An 18,583-nucleotide genomic window follows, 5' to 3' on the forward strand; every position below is an offset into this window, starting at 1 on the left:
CGTATGCAATGTATAATTTAACACCTTATACTCTCTCTGATCGCAACATCTCACTAGTTTTAGAGGAATACTGACTAAGGTTTTCAGGTTAGCAAATAGGAAGTTGTGATGCAGAAAATGGTTCTGACAACAGCTGATGGCGTGTCTGTAGTGTTATGAAAGAATGTGTGTACAGTTTGTGAAGTGCTTGGAGTGACTGAGCGTGAGAAATGAATGAACAATCCAGTGTCAGATTGTTTCATTATTAATATTCGTAAAACAGTATTGTACACTAGTGGTAAACCGAGTGAGATAGCATTGTTATAAACACAGTAACCTTGCGTTCTGGGGGGTGGAGGCCGTAATCATCAACCAGCCATCCTGATTTATTCTGTGGTATCGCTAAATTACTTCAGGCGATGGCCGACTGCCTGTTCCATCCTTGTCCTACTAGATCTGTAAATGTCTGTATATGTGAATTGCTATATTTTTTTTCTTCAATTGTAATATTAAGACATGAACAATATCGTTGTAAAAAAGATCTACGGATGGATAAAACTACAATTATATTACTACTGCTACTACTACCACCACCACCACCACTACTACAGACCAAAGAGGAAAGAGGGAACCGAAGAATATATGCTTACCTCTTCTCTATAGCACGGAAGAAGGAAACCTGTTCTACTGAAAACATGTCTTTTGAGAACGCAAAGGCTCTTTCTTATATGCTGCGAGCGGTTTTATTGCTCTTGTTGCTTCTACTGTTGATCTGCAGCTACTGCTGCTGCTGCTGCTGCTGCTACTGCTACTGCTGCTGATATCGATGATGATGCTGATGACGATGATGATGGTGGTGGTGGTGGTGGTGATTTTGCAGATGACTAATGGTCACAGGGTAAGATACAGCAAAACCTCGTGACAGAAACAGGTCCCCTTACGTAATTGTTGGCTAGGAGCGCCCACTCATACGAGAAGCAGTCACGTGGAGGCCTGACTTGTCGACCTTGTGTGCACCGGCGGACGGCGGGACGGAAGCCGCAGCTGGAGAAAGTGGCCGGGCGCGACAGGGTGTGGGGGGGGGGGGGGGGATGTGGCGGGGGTCTGATAGCTCAGCTGTAGTCTAGATCAGGGCGAGCTCGTGACCGGCAGCAACACGGACCAAGCGAGGGCAGCCGACGTATCACGTGAGTAGGGCAGCGCCCTGTGTAAAAACACCATGCTTTGGGCTGTAGCGTTCTAGCACACTAGCGTAGCTGAGGCACAACCGTCCGCTGTACTGCGATGGCTTTGCCTTTTATATGACGCCTCAATCTACTCTGGAACCAATTAGTTAAGGCAGCGTAACCACTCTTCCCACTTTTAAACGAAATCTTTTGTTGACATGTGAAACTTGGTTTTCTACGCCTTAGATCAGGATTCCTAAAACTGCAGTTTCGTGGTGAACGTAAATTACATGTCCAAAGGCTTTCGACTCCGTTCCTAACAAGCGTCTTCTAAGCAAACAGCGTGCCTATGGAATATCGCCTAAGTTGTGCGACTGGATTCGTGATTTCCTGTCAGAAAGGTCACAGTTCGTAGTAATAGACGGAAAGTCATCGAGTAAAACAGAAGTAATATCCGGTGTTCCCCAGGAAAGTGTTATACGCCCTTTATTATTCCTGATCTATATTAACGACGTAGGATACCATCTGAATAGCCCTACTAGATTGTTTGCAGATGATTCTGTCATTCACCGCATACCGCATAGTAAAGTCATCAGATGACCAAGACGAATAGCAAAATGATTGTGATAAGATATCCGTGTGGTGCGAAAAGTGGCAATTGACCCAGAATAAAGAAAAATGTGAAGTTATTCACATGAGTACTAAATGAAATTCCCTAAATTTCGATTACGCTATAAGTCACACAAATCTTGAGGCTGTAAATTCAACTAAATACTTAGGGATTACAATTACAAATAAACTAAATTGGAACGATCACAAAGATGTTGTGGGTAGAGCAAACCAAAGACTGCGATTCGTTGGCAGAACATTTAGAAGGTGCAACAGGTCTACTAAAGAGACTGCTTACACCACGTTTGTCCGCCCTATTCTGGAGTATTGCTGTGCGGTGTGGGTTCCGCATCAGGTGAGACTGACGGATGACGTCGAAAAAGTTCAAAGAACGGCGGCTCGTTTTCTACTATCGCGAAACAGGGGAGATAGTGCCACAGACATGATGCATTAATTGGAGTGGCTATCATTAAAACAAAGGCGTTTTTCGTTGCGACAGTATCTTCTAATGAAATTTAAATCACCAGTTTTCTCCTCCGATTGCGAAAACATTCCGTTGGCACCTACCTACAAAGGGAGAAATTATCACGATAAAATAAGAGAATACAGAGCTCGCACAGAAAAATTTAAGTTCTCGTTTTCCCGCGCGCCGTTCGAGAGTGTAACGGTAGAGAGACAGCTTGAAGATGGTTCATTGAACCCTCTGCCAGGCACTTTATTGTGAACAGAAGAGTAATCACGTAGATGTAGATGTAGATAGGCATTCCGAAACAAGAACTGCTATTAGTTCTTCGCAGAAGCCTGTTTCGTATGCTAAGCTATCGATGAAGTTCCCAACTCGACTCATGTCTTAAACAGAGCACTATTTTATTGATATATACTAAAGAAACTGACTGTATAGTAAATGGGAGACTACAGACGAGCATTTTTATTGAAATGCCACAGTCCTCTTGCCGTCATTTCACACCGCTTATTTTTTTCTTTACTTATTTCTCTTATCAGACAACTTTCTACAAGTTCTTATTTCATCTATAACTCACATCTCGAATATCTGCGCGGGTATCTGCGTAGTTAACGGCATGCCGATCCAGCTTTCTTTTAGTAGTACTTCGGTTTCTTTTGCTGTATTTTGTTTGTACCAGACGTTTCAAAAATTGTTTATAACCTCGTAGTACATGTAGTTTGTCCCGCGTAGATAATTTCAATGGCCTTCCTTGTTACATGGACAAACATGTGTATCAATGTGCTCTCCTAACATACGCGTCTGCTAAACAAAGAGTGATAACAGTTTAGTTGGTCCCGATAACTATTCCATTTATATATAGCGAAATAGCACTATAATTCAGTTTGAATTGCGAAAGTACTTGCGGAAGTTAGGTCAATATTGACATTGTTATATATTCTTTCTGCAATAATTTCCATGCCATTTCACTAGCACAACAGCATTTAGCACTGACTATTGTTATCACATGAACTACCGGGCTAAATATGGAGCTGTTACCACAGTCATATCAAATTTCTATCCCAACACATGCAGGACTGTGAAACTCATTGTTTTTCTTTCCTAGCTTCAAGATTCTGAAAACCAAACGTGTTGGGAAATGGTTTCACTAAAAGTGCATTTATAATGCCTCCTCTTGATGTCATAGACGTGTAAGAAGTTAAATTTTTTTCAGTCATCAAAAAGCTGATGTATAGGAATTATTTTTTACTGATGAATAGTTACAGTAATGGGGATCAACACCTGATTGACCCAATATGTGAACATATGATGCTCCCAAGTATCGAAACTATTTATCAGAAAGGAATATTATGCTCAGCGGCACAAGGCGTCATTTCTTTACATATACAGGGGATAGGATTTGGGGCACTACGAGAAAACGAAACACATAAATATTCGAGGTGTTTGTAACAATATAACCAAATAAGTTTTGTAACAAGTTTCAGCTAGTAATAGCGAATACCCTGTTCAAGAATCACAAGAGCAGGAGGTATACTTGGAAAAGGCCGGGAGATACGGTAAAATTTCAGAGATTCCGAAATCAGGTACTGCATTAGAAGGCGTACCCAGGAGTAGATACAGCCTTAGATAACAATATAGCAGTGATGGCGATTAGGTTGATATTTAAGACAATAGTCAGGAAGAATTAATACGCGAAGAAGTGAGATACGGAAGTACTAAGGAATTACGACATACGGTTGAAGTTCTCCAAGGCTATACATACGGCAATAAGGAATACCTCAGTAGGCAGTAGAGTTGAAGAGGAATCGATATCTCTAAAAAGGACCATCACAGAAGTTGGGAAGGAAAACATAGGTACAAAGAAGGTAACTGAGAAGAAACCATGGGTAACAGAAGAAATACTTCAATTGATCGATGAAAGGAGGAAGTACAAAAATGTTCCGGGCAACTCAGGTATTCAGAAATTCAAGTCACTGAGGAATGAAAAAAATAGGAAGTGCAGGGAAGCTAAGACGAAATGGCTGCAAGAAAAACGTGAAGACATCGAAAAAGAAATGATTCTCGGAAGGACAGACTCAGCATACCGGAAGGTCAAAACGTCCTTCAGTGACATTAAAAGCAAGGGAGGAAACATTAAGAGTGCAACGGGAATTCCACTGTTAAATTCAAGGGAGAGAGCGGATAGGTGGAAAGAATACATTGAAAGCCACTATGAGGAGAAATATCTGTCTGATGAGATAGAAGAAGAAACAGGAGTTGATTTAGAAGAGATAGGGGATCCAGTATTAGAATCGGAATTCAAAAGAGCTTTGGAGGACTTAAGATCAAATAAGACAGAAGGGATGTTTAACATTCCATCAGCATTTCTAAAATCATTTGGGGAAGTCGCAACAAAATATATGAGTCTGGTAACATACCATCTGACTTTCGGAAAGCATCATCCACACAATTCCGAAGACGGCAAGAGCTGACAAGTGCGATAATTATCACACAATCAGCTTAACAGCTAATGCATCAAAGTCGCTGACAAGAAAAATATACAGAAGAATGCAGAAGAAAACTGAGGATGCGTTAGATGATGATCAGTTTGGCTTTAGGAAAAGTAAAGGCACGAGTGAGACAATTCCGACATTGCGGTTAATAATGGAAGCAAGACTTAAGAAAAATCAAGAACTGTTCATAGGATCTGTCGACCTGGAAAAAGCCTTCGACAGTGGACAATGGTGCAATATGTTCGAAATTCTGAGAAAAATAGGGGTAAGCTATAGGGAGAGACGGGTCAAATAGAATATCTACAACAGCCAAGAGGAAATAATAAGAGTGGACAACCAAGAACGAAGTGCTCATATTAAAAAGGGCGTAAGGCAAGGATGTAGCCTTTCGTCCCTACTGTTCATCTGTACATCGAGGAAGCTATGATGGAAATAAAACAAGGGTTCAGGAGTGGAATTAAAATTCAAGGTGAAAAGATATCAATGATACGATTCGCTGATGACATTGTTATCCTGACTGAAAGTGAAGAAGTATTACATGATCTGCTGAACGGAATGAACAGTCTAATCAGTGCACAGTATGGATTGAGAGTAAATGGAAGGAAGGCGATGGTAATGAGAAGTAGTAGAAATGAGAACAGCGAAAAACTTAACATCATGATTGATGGTCACGAAGTCGATGAAGTTAAGGAATTTTGCTACCTAGGCAGTAAAGTAACCAATGATGGACGGAGCAAGGACATCAAAAGCAGACTAGCAATGGTAAAAGAGGCATTCCTGGCCAAGATAAGTCTACCAATATCAAATATCCGCTTTAATTTGAGGGAGACTTTTCTGAGATGTACGTCTGAAGTATAGCATTGTATGGTAGTGAAACATGGACTGTGGGAAAGCCAGAAGAGAAGAGAATCAAAGCATTTCAGATGTGGTGCTACAGACGAATGTTGAAAATTAGGTGGACTGATAAGGTAAGGAATGAGGAGGTTCTACGCAGAATCAGAGAGGAAAGGAATATGTGGAAAACACTGATAAGAAAAAGGGACAGGATGATAGGACATCTTTTACGACATGAGTGAATGACTTCCATGGTACCAGAGGGAGCTGTAGAGGGCAAAAACTGTAGAGGAAGACAGCGATTCGAATACATCCAGCAAATAATTGAGGACGTACGTTGCAAGTGCTACTCTGAGATGAAGCGGTTAGCACATGAGAGGAAGTCGTTGAGGGCCGCATCAAACCAGTCAGAAGACCGATGAGGAAAAAAAAAAAAAAAAAAAAAAAAAGAACATATGCAGATCTATATCATGCTCTGCAAGCCACCTAAAGATGCGTGGGGCAGGAATCACTAACTGATCCCCAATCCTTGTTCTATTCGCGAATGGTGCGTGGGAAGAATGATTCCCGATAAACCTCTGCATTAGGTCTAATTTCTCGAATTTTGCTCGTCGTGGTTATTCGCGAGATGTATTGGGAGGAAGTACTACGTTGCTGACTCTTCCTGGAATGTCTTCTCTCGAATTTTTACCGGTAAAGTTCTTCTTGATGCACAATGCCTCACTTGTAAGTCTGAGTTTTTGAGCCTCTGAGTACTGCTCTCGCGCCAACTAAACGATCCCGTGGCGAAACACGCCGCTTTCCATTGGATCTTCGCTATCCTTTCTGTCAGTCCTACCTGCTAAGTGTCCCACATGGATGAACAATAATCAAGAATGAGTCAAACTACTGCCTTTTAAGCCACTGCCTTCATGGATGAGTTATATTTTCTTAAGATTCTTCCTATGAATCTCAGTCTGGCATAGGCTTTTCCTACTGAAACACGTATGTATTCATTACCAGCGATGGCGAGGCATAACAGAATCTCTGACCAGAGAGTTATTTATCGTTGCTAGTCTGCGCTTGACCGCGCGAGTGTTCAGTTGTACTCTATCTGTAGTAGAAGTTAGTTGCGTGTAGCGAGTCGGCAGGAACAGTGGTACTCTGTCTGTAGTAGTAGTCAGTCGGCAGTAGTGGTAGCGAGTGGACGGTTGTACTGAGCAGGCGTCGGCATGCGTCGACGGCGTGTTCTTCTTGCGACTCTGGTCAGGATTGTGGTGGACGATGAGTATTGTTGTAGAAGGTAATGAAGCAGCATTGCGCACATCCAGTAATGTATGTTAATTGTAATTAATTTGTTCAAAAAATGCCCCAATAATAATTTTTTTATAAAGTAACTCTTTTAAAGAAAAACATTCATTTCAATTTAAAGAATATTTCCTATGCATTCCCTCCAAGAGTCAAAATTTAATATACGCCAGCATTGCACGAAGCTGTGTCGATAAATAAGAGCAGATATAGATGCATTTTATTGAGGTAAGAATTTTTGCTTTTGTTATTCAGAATACAGGGCCGAAGGTCAGCGCTGCTGCCCTTATAAAATTTATCAGGTTTAATTATTTCACAGGGCCGAAGGTCAGCGCTGCTGTCCTTATAAAATTTATCAGGTTTAATTATTTCTGTTGAGATGTTAGATACGGTTCATGGTTCATTATCTAATTAATAATATTCTTGTTGATTTATGATCAATCTTCATACCTTAATTTTAATGGGAAATTTAAGCTTGGTTCCATTTCACATTTTTTATTAAACATTATTTTGTTGGGAGGTTCCACTTGGCTCCATTTTGCTTGTTTTACATTTAACAAAAATTCTGCTGGGAGGTTACACTTGGCGACATCCGGACCAGGATCGTATTTCTTTGTGAATCTTCTGAGAAGTAGTCGCATATCTGCTCTTATTTACTTAAATGTAATTAGCATTTGGCGCAACGCATTTTCTAATTTGTCACGCTTTCTTCCACAGATCATCGGCAATTTGTTGCTCTTTGTTATAATAGTATTTGTTGGATTTTGTATTGTCTTTGTTTCATTTGTGAATAATTGTGATTTGTGTAAAAATGCCGCGAAAGACTGTTAACAGTACATCGCGATGTATAATGAGTGAAATAGCCGACATAAATAACTTGACCGATAGTACTTGCGACATGCAGTATAATGATGACAATCCTCCATTTGCAGACAATCAGTGCGTACCGAGCACTAATGTTGATTTTGATCCTAGTGATGAACAGACGAATTCAATTGTGTCCTCTGTTAATTTAACGACAATTGATGACGCGGGGCGTTCTGTTGCAATGAGCGCTGCCCAGCTTAACACACCCGGTTTGCAGGATTTACGTGACGAACGGACAGATTTTTTTAATGAAAACGAACAGTGTAATGAGAATGCGTCGGATTTATTTAATTCCGAGATAGTGACTAACAGTGCACGTCCGATTGGCAAACCTTTTCAAGAACCACAAAATGACCAAATGGTTACACAAAACGTGACAATTGCAAGTACGCCATCAAACGGCACAGAGAATAGAGTAGCTAATGTTACTGTGGATCAAGTATTGGCATTTTTACGACAAATGTATGAAAAACAGGAAAACCATTACAAACAATTTAATGAAAAACAAGACGAGAATTTCAAAAAATTCAGTGAAGAACTAAACAACAGTTTCAAACAACTTAACGAAACATATGACAAACTTAATGAAAGTTTCGACAACCATTTCAAACAACTTAATGAACTAATTAATGAAAGTTTCATTCTGTCGAATGAAAAACACGACAACTTTAACGAACAGAACAAACAAGTTAGTGAACAGATTACAGCTGTTACCGTGCAACGTCAAGACGCGAAAGAACAATTATGTGAGGAAAGTAAGGCTCATGCTAGGAACAGTAATGAAGAAATTATATCTGTTGCGCAAGAATTAAATAATACACGTGTAGCCACAACAGAATCATTTAGAGATGAAATTAATGCAGTCGCTGAACAATGTTCTGAAAATGCGACACAGTTACACGAAAAGTTTAATTTAAAGTCACCAGAACTTTCACACATTGTGGATACGGAAGTCGATAAGAAATGTGAACAGCAGAACAAGCAAATTAACGAACGTATTAAAGTGACACAAATGAAAAATATTTCAGTCACTAACACGTCACAGCGTACGGCACATTCCGATCGTTTCTCACACTCGTACAGCCAGTGCAACTTAAGTAATTTACAGAGACTACGCGATTTAAAATCTGAAATGACACAGACAAACAAATTCTCATACAAACCTGAACCTGTTCTCAAATTCAGAGACGATAACGTTGATTATAAGCAATTTGTATGTGTAAAAAAATCAAAGGTATTTGAAAATGACAGAGCACAAGTACACGCATTGAACTGGATACGACAATTTGTTTTTGTATTTTCAACAGCATTACCGGTAATGCAGAAACTAGAATTAGCATGGATACACCAATTTATTCTTGAATTTTTGCCGCCATTGCCTGTACCGAAAAAGCTGAAATTTATTTGTAGCGCGTAATAGACCTCAGTGGATTCATTACGCTTTGATGAGTATGTGCCGTAGCGTGCACAGGGCCCCGAGCCGTAGTAGCGCTGTTTCATCTTTAGTTTTCTGCACTGCTGCCTTCTCTTCTACTATCCTTTATATCTATCAAAACAGCTCTTTAACTATTGCCCTACCTATGATTAAAAGTGAGTCAAGAAAACCCGATATGACAAGTTATACCGAAAGTGACACTTTTACATTAGACGCTCCCGAAATGACAAACACGAGAACTTTAATAACAAAAAAAAATTTAATCATCAGTATGTGTAAAATTATCAGCAATAGCGAACGCTTTTTAGTAACAATAGAGGTTTTTCTTTGCAATAGCAACAAAACCAGCCGGTTAGCATACCTAACCAACAATGTAGTCTACAAGGTCACCCAAGCTTTAATGTTTCGCCGCGTGCACGTGTAGTCTCAGCTCCAACAAATAGTAACGCAAAGCAACAAGGAAATAACTACGTACAGAAAACACACTATTTCAATTCCTATCGCAATGCGCCGTATAGAAATGACTATCATGACAGACGTAAAATTAATTACCACAATTTTCAGCGTACATTTAATAACAGTCTATCTTATCAGCAGCAAGAACATCCGCCACAACAAATAATCATGAATGAACCAGACTGTAGGTATCATCCAGAGCGTAATACGTCAGGAAGAAATAACAGAACAGTTCAAATAGTCGAAATGCCACAGAATCCTCCTGATAATAATTACACGTCAGATATAATTTGACTAGATACTGTACGGGTCGCATCTTCCAGTAATACAAGCACTACTTTTGACACGCAGAATGTTGTTCACGAAAATGTTATTACTTTTGACGACATCCGAGACACTCTTTTGCAGGAAAGACCAATTGTTCAAAAAACCATTTCACACCCTGTCATCGAAGTTAAAATTGGATCATCGAAATTTTCAGCAGCAATCGATTCTGGATCACCTATCTCAGCTATAAATGAAGAAACTTTAAACGAGTGTAACAAAGAGAATACCTATCCTACGTTACCATTAGGCAAAACGAAAGTAAAAGGAGCAGTATCTAGTAAAGGAGTAGATGTTAAATTACAGACACATTTATCATTTTGTATTGCAGGTCATACGTTTCACTCAAATTTTTGGATTGTTCCCTTATTGACAACAGACGTTATTCTAGGTACGAATTTTCTGGTACAACACGACGCAATTATTGACTTCCAAAATTCCTATTTAATGTTAAAGGATGAAAATGTACAACAGGCTTTAGAATTTCAGCACTCTAAATCTGCGGAAGAACAAACAATTAATTGTACAGAGGTCATTTCCGTATCACGTAGCATTGACTGTAATTCCACATTGTTCACAGATACGTACGTACCCAACAATAATACTCCAGACGAAGCCGACTATGACGTAATACAGACGATTTCTGATAAAGTTAAACAGAGTAGTGCAAATACAGACGACGAACGCACGCAACTACACAAAATTCTTTTACAGCAAGCTCCAGTTTTAGACAACGTTCCTGGTACTATGTCCGGTTTTATGTATGAATTTCAAGTCAAACAGCATGACACATTTAAAGCCAAGCATTATCCCATTCCATATATTTATAGAGAACAAGTTAAGAAAGAATTGCAAGCTATGCTTGACCAAGGAATTATTGAACCGGCAGTTAATCCGTACATAAACCCGCTCCATATTGTTAAGAAAAAGGATGGCTCACTTCGCCTTGTACTTGATTCGCGTCACATCAATGACATTATTATTAATGAAACAGATCGCCCACAGACACTAGAAGAACTACTACAGAAATTTCACGGTACTGCTATTTATTCCACATTAGATTTGAAATCGGGATTTTAGCAAATTCAGCTTCATCCAAACTGCAGAAAGTACACAGCATTTCTCTGTTTTGGTGACTGTTATCAATTTTGCAAATTACCGTTCGGCTTGACCATTTCCTCAGCAGCTTTTATTCGCGGTTTGAACAAAATACTTCCGACAGAACTTAAAGACAGAATCACAACGTACGTAGACGACATTCTTATTGCAGAAGCTAATTGGTCCGAACACAATCTGATTCTAGAACAACTGTTGCAAACTTTTCGTGCACAATGACTCACAGTTAATCTCAGTAAATCGCACTTTCGTAAAACTTCTATAAAATTTCTTGGACATGTAATTTTAGCAGAAGGCATTGCGCCTGACCCGGAAAAACTTCAAGCTTTACGTGACATTACTGTTCCTACGACGAAAAAACAGCTACGCAGCTTTTTGGGTTTAATTAACTTTTTTCGTAAATTTATTCATTACTCTGCTTTAGACACCCCTAGATTATGTCAATTGACAGGTAAAAACGCTATTTGGTGCTGGGATAAGCAAGCACATTCTGAATTTATGAACCTGAAACATGCTCTGTTGAATGCACCACTTTTATCGCACCCAGATCTTGCTAGAAATTTTTCCATTGCCACCGACAGTTCTAACACCGCTTTAGGCGTACATATTTTTCAGGAAATTGAAGAAGATGGCTCTACGGTAATTAAAAACATCGCATTTGCAAGTCGCATTCTGTCACCTGCTGAACGAAATTATTCCGTTACAGAACTTGAAACACTATGTGTTGTTTGGGCTTTTACGAGATTTAGGCATTTTCTTTATGGAAGACGTACCACCGTTTACACAGACCACAGAGCGATACAGTTTTTACTTTCGTCTAAATTCACACACGACAGATTAAGTAGATGGAAACTTTATTTGCAGGAATTTAATTTTACAATTGTTCACATTCCCGGCACACAAAATGTTGTAGCAGACGCACTATCTCGTTCTCTTAGCAACAATCAGCAAGACATCGCAACCAACTTCTGCAAAGCAAATTTCAGCGTCATGTACATTCAACAAGTTGCATTTGAAAATTTCATTTCGACGTCATTACAAGACAAAGCACAAGAGCAGAGTAAAGACAACGTATGGAAAGAGATTAAACACCTTTGGCAAGATAGGAATAATGTTACCATTAGAAACCATTACACTGTACGAAAAGACATTCTGTTTCGCCGCTCTCATCCTGACAGCAACAATTGGTTGTTTTGCATTCCTGACGAACTTGTTAACAAATTAATCTGGTATACTCATTTAAGTTACGCACATTACGGAGCCAGAAAATGTTTTCTTATACTGAGGCAGAACTGTTATTTTACTAACATGGAGAAACATATTCGACGAGTTTTAGCGTCATGTAAAATCTGCCAGAAAGCTAAATCAGATTCGACTTCACATATTCCTCCATTACAACCAATTGTACCTGTTAAACTGAGACATATGGCCGCTGTAGACATTTTTGGTCCAATTCCCAGAACTAATAGAGGTTTTTGCTACATCTTTGTCGCTGTTGAACTCACTTCAAAATTTGTTACCTTTACTCCGTTACGCAAAGCTACTGCTAAAACTGTTTCGAAAGCATTTGTAAAACATTTTCTATTTCATGTAGGGCATGTGTTGAAAGTAATTTCCGACAATGGATCACAGTTTCGATCTGCTATATGGACACGTATGTTACGAGCTAGAAACATTTCCCCGATCTATATATCCAGGTACCATGCTTCTTCGAACCCTTGTGAACGATTAATGAAAGAAATTGGTAAACTGTGTAGAATATACTGCCATAAAAGACATATTGATTGGGACACACACATACGCTCATTCCAAGATGTAATTAATTCCATACTGAAAAATGTTGAACCACCTAACAAAATTAAAGAGTTAATAACATTTCCTACATCTCGTCGACTACGACACCATGAAATAATTGACATTGCGCTGAACAACATCAAACGTGCCGCAGAGCGCCGGAGAAGACAGCAAAAACAGGTTTGTACACGCCGTGACTTTCACATTGGACAGAAGATATTAGTACGTACACACTATTTATCCAATAGAGTAAAAGGTAGGTGCAGTAAATTTGAACTTCTATACGCAGGTCTATATCGGATTCGCAGCATTCCTCACCCCAATGTTGTACACGTCGAAACTTTGAGAACCAGAAAAAGCAAAGGAAACCACCACATATCGAATATCAAACCTTTTATTGAATGAAGATACTTTATGATTTAACATGCTGTAATGCCATTTGCTAATTTTTATGACCACTTATGCAATTATATTCACATGAACACTTACTGATGATTGTCGTATTTTTTCTTGGCAAGTGCCCGGCAAGGTAAAGTTAGCAGGTCGCTCTTCTTGTCGTTACACATCAGACCGTGCACATTTTTCCAGATGAACTTACACATTTTATGACCATTTATGCAATTATATTTATGTGACTACTTACTGATGATTGTCGTATTTTTCTTGGCAAGTGCCCGGCAAGGTAAGGTTAGCAGGTCGCTCTTCTTGTCGTTACACATCAGACCATGGACATTTTTCCAGATAAACCTACGTATCTTATGAATAAATATGCAATTTTATCTAGTGTCATATTAATTTTATTAAATTCTCTCTCCATTAAAGTCTTTATATCTCGCCTCTATTAACTACACAACATACAAGCTGAACACAAAGAAAGTCACATTTCTAGTCATCATTTTTTATGTATGTACGATTGTTTTCCTGTTTTGTTTGTATGCACTATGAAATAGTTAAGATATAGCAAACACCAGTTGACTTTGACATTTTGCCTTATGATATCTCAACATCGTGACTACTTCTTTTTTTTTTTTTTTGCTGCTACATTGTGATACACTGGGTACATTTTTGCCTCTGAACACTATCTATGTTTTTGACATATTACGTTTTCTGTCGTGCTATGCTGTATGCTCAATTATGCTACTATAAACCAGTTTTTATCTAATGGGTATATGAATTAAATGCAAGACATTAATCTTTGTTCATCATTTTCAGAAAGAAATAACGTATAAACGAAATAAATTAAACAGAAATGGGAATTTCACCTTCGGAATGAACGAAAGAGGATGCAATACTTCGTGATGAAGAGTAAATGGATCAGGATTAACAAGCATTGACAAGAGTATACTATACACATCGTAGAATAGCAGTCTTAGCTAATGTTTTCTTTCAGAATACAAGGCGATTGATGCAGGCTGTCAGGCAGAACTCCACATCTTAGTTTTTAGTGATGAAATATGCTAGAAATAAGGAATAGTTGTGTAATGAGTAATGAAGTGATTTTTTTTTTGCAGATGATAATGAAGGGTGATGAATAATGATGAAGAATATGCTACTATGGATAATGAAGTTTTTCTTTACAGGTGATGATAATAATGGAGTTATGATAATATAGATAATGAAGTGATGGATAATGAAGTTTTTTTCTTTACAGACGAGGATAATGTTGAAGTTATGTACTTATGCCATGTAGTTACTTTAGTATTTGTTGCAGCTTTGTAATTAGGCAATGAGTGCCAATATTCTCTGTAAAACGATTTACGTACATTATTCTGTTATACTATGTCACTTATTAGCTCCTGTTTTCAATGATGACCTCAAATGGTTTATAATTAGGCAATGAGTGCCAATGTTCTCTGTATCACGATTTATGTACATTATTCTGTAATACTATGTCATTTATTAGCTCCTGTTTTCAATGATCACCTCTGATGGTTTATAATTAGGCAATGAGTGCCAATGTTCTCTGTAAAACGACTCATGAACATTATTCTGTAATACTATGCCACTTATTAGCTCCTGTTTTCAATGATGATTTCTGATGGTTTATAATTAGGCAATGAGCGCCAATGTTCTCTGTAAAACGACTCATGAACATTATTCTGTAATACTATGCCACTTATTAGCTCCTGTTTTCAATGATGACTTCTGATGGTTTATAATTAGGCAATGAGTGCAAATGTTCTCTGTAAAACAACTCATGAACATTATTCTGTAATACTACATACATGGTACAGAAATGTTCAATAACTGGGCAATGAGTGCCACCAGCTATTAGTGTAATTCTCAATGAAGACTAGTATGTGACTTAATGTCTTTCACCTTCTGACCTAATTACCTGGAATTACTGCAATATCCGTTTGTACTGTATATCCTCATGATCATGGAGCACTATATTTGGTTTTTGCACTAATTCTACGTTGGTGTACCTTACAAGAACGTGGTGTTGACACGACATGCTGTCCACCACCGTGAGCGATGGAGATGCTATTATGGTCCCACTGTTTGGTGTACCTAATGTACTACGACGTTTCAGTGTCTTGGCTACGCTGATTAATACTTCTGGGAAAAGAACTTCAGATTGTCTCACTTGGTGTTGTGCTTCTGTAGAAAGATATGGACTTTCAGTGCAGCTGCGTGCAACCTAAAGTGCTACAACCATGATGCAATTCTTCCCTTTCCTATCCTAATTCTTGTAACATAGTGAAAATCATTTTTGCTAACATGATTTGTATTCATGACCTATACATTTTTGTGATTTGCTGATATGTTTGAACTACAGTGCGTGTGCACTTTTGTCATTTTTCTAACATGATTTCTACTCATTGTATATACATTTTTTTTTTTTTTGATATGCTGATATGTTCTGAACTACAGTGCATGTGCACTTATGTCATTTGTTAATTTGTTTTGTACTCATTGTATATATATTTTGTCATTACCTGATATGTTCTGTACTCGGTGCATGTGCACTATATTTACTTCATGTTCTACACCTATATATGTGTATATTGTGTGATTGTAAAGTTAGTTAGTTAACAAAAATTTGTTGCTCATGGCAAGTCCAAATGACTCACCATCGCTGCCAAATTTTTGCCCCCCAGTGGAGGGTTATGAAACACGTACGTATTCATTACCAGCGATGGCGAGGCATGACAGAATCTCTGACCAGAGAGTTATTTATCGTTGCTAGTCTGCGCTTGACCGCGCGAGTGTTCAGTTGTACTCTATCTGTAGTAGAAGTTAGTTGCGTGTAGCGAGTCGGCAGGAACAGTGGTACTCTGTCTGTAGTAGTAGTCAGTCGGCAGTAGTGGTAGCGAGTGGACGGTTGTACTGAGCAGGCGTCGGCATGCGTCGACGGCGTGTTCTTCTTGCGACTCTGGTCAGGATTGTGGTGGACGATGAGTATTTTTGTAGAAGGTAATGAAGCAGCATTGCGCACATCCAGTAATGTATGTTAATTGTAATTAATTTGTTCAAAAAATGCCCCAATAATAATTTTTTTATAAAGTAACTCTTTTAAAGAAAAACATTCATTTCAATTTAAAGAATATTTCCTATGCATTCCCTCCAAGAGTCAAAATTTAATATACGCCAGCATTGCACGAAGCTGTGTCGATAAATAAGAGCAGATATAGATGCATTTTATTGAGGTAAGAATTTTTTCTTTTGTTATTCAGAATACAGGGCCGAAGGTCAGCGCTGCTGTCCTTATAATATTTATCAGGTTTAATTATTTCTGTTGAGATGTTAGATACGGTTCATGGTTCATTATCTAATTAATAATATTGTTGTTGATTTATGATCAATCTTCATACCTTAATTTTTATGGGGAGTTTAAGAGTGGCACCATTTTCATGTTTTTCATTCAAAATTTCTGTGGGGAGGTTACACTACTATTTGTATTATGTGGACATTTCACTTCAGGACGGTCTTGACAGTACTCCTAGACATTTTACTGTAGCTACTGTTTACAACGATTTGTTATTCCTATGTATGCGCAAAATGTTACATTTATTTACTTTTAAGATCAACTGCCACAACCTGCAGGTCAGTCTGCAGTTCGATGCTGTCTTCTGTCGCAGCTACTTTCTTACAGACAACGGCCTCATCTGCGAACAGTGTTTGAGAGGTTCCAACGCTACATTTTAAACAGTAACGGTCCTACCACACTTCCTTGGGCTACTCTGGAAATTACCATTAAATCGTCGAGTTTGTTTCGTTAAGACGACATGTTGAGTTCTGTCTGCAAGGAAGTCCAGTAGTACATCGGGTGCGATAGTCAACAAGCTCGTATTTTTACGACTAAACGGCAGTGAGGGGCGGTGTCAAATGCATTCCTGAAGTCAAGGAACATGGCGTCAACCTGAGTGCCGCTATTTACAGGAGGAGGAACAGGGCGAGCTTAGTTTCCACAAGATCTCTCTTTGCATGATGATCATGAGAGAAGAGAGGGAGTGAAACCCGGTGCCGTGACATAACCTGCTCCTCGAGAATAGCACCAAGGGGACAGCCAAGTTTAGCGTCCCCATCCGACGGATGGATCACCATCAACAGTGTCGCATGTGCTCACTTCATGAGACACTGTGGATATGTCTGGTATTTATACCAGGACACGTGCGCAAAGTCTCGTGAGGAGGAACTTCGCGCCACTACCTCTCCTCCCCATGTCGTCGAAATACTGGAAGTGGAAATTTTTCCACCGGCGGGATTCGAACCCCTGAGTCGAGCGCCACTGCACAAGCATGAGTTAGCGACCTCGTCCACGACCGCGGGAACTCAGTTTCGTTGACAAAATTTTATTTCCAAAGTTATTCAACGCTTTTCTTCTTACTCTCCTTCAGCTCATTTTCGCCTCGTTCAGTTTTCGTGTGTCAGCTAGGTTTTGACTTCGCTTGAATCTGTAAAGAAGTACTCTTTGTTTACGTATGAGGCTTTTTACACAGCCATTAAACCACGGTGGATCTTTCCCATCCCTTAAGACCTTACTCAGAACATACTTGTTAATGCATATTGCACGATACCTTTGAATTTTTCCCATTTTTGCTCTATGTCTTCCTCCTCAGCACTAAATATTTGATGCTGACTGCTTAGATACTCTGCAGTTTCTATCCTGTCACCCTTACTAAGCAAAAATAGATTCTTACCTGTAATAACATTCGCTATAAAATCCATGGTCATACTATACTGGCCATTAAAATTGCTACACCAAGAAGAAATGCAGATTATAAACGGGTATTGGTTGGAAAAATATATTATACGAGAACTGACATGTGATTTCATTTTCACACAATTTGGGTGCATAGATCCTGAGAAATCAGTACACAGAACAACCACCTCTGGCCGTAATAATAGCCTTGATAAGCCTGGGCTTTGAGTCAAACAGAGTTTGGATGGCGTGCACAGGTACAGCTGCCCATACAGCTTCAACGCGATACCACACTTCATCAAGAGTAGTGACTGGCGTATTGTGACGAGCCAGTTGCTCGGCCACCATTGACCAGACGTTTTCAATTGGCGAGAGATCTGGCGAATTTGCTGGCCAGGGCAGCAGTCGAACATTTTCTTTATCCAGAAAGGCACGTACAGGACCTGCAACATGCGGTCGTGCATTATCCCGCTGAAATGAAGGGTTTCGCAGGGATCGAATAAAGGGTAGAACCACGGGTCGTAACACACCTGAAATGTAACGTCCAGTGTTCAAAGTGCCGTCAATACGAACAAGAGGTGACCGAGACGTGTAACCAATGGCACTCCATACCAT

The 18,583-nt window shown here is 39.2% G+C and overlaps 1 protein-coding gene across 1 annotated transcript in view; it reads left to right on the forward strand.

The window, feature by feature from the left end:
* Positions 1 to 1,090: 1,090 nt before the first annotated feature.
* LOC126252865 (luciferin sulfotransferase-like) overlaps positions 1,091 to 18,583 on the forward strand; it is a 439,717-nt gene continuing 422,224 nt past the window's right edge. Inside the window, exon 1 of the mRNA XM_049953820.1 lies at positions 1,091 to 1,166. The gene's annotated coding sequence lies outside the window, so the exon portion shown is untranslated. The remainder of the gene's footprint in view (positions 1,167 to 18,583) is intronic.

The sequence above is a fragment of the Schistocerca nitens genome, chromosome 4 (genome assembly GCF_023898315.1).
Source record: "Schistocerca nitens isolate TAMUIC-IGC-003100 chromosome 4, iqSchNite1.1, whole genome shotgun sequence".
Classification (NCBI taxonomy): Eukaryota; Metazoa; Arthropoda; class Insecta; order Orthoptera; family Acrididae; genus Schistocerca; species Schistocerca nitens.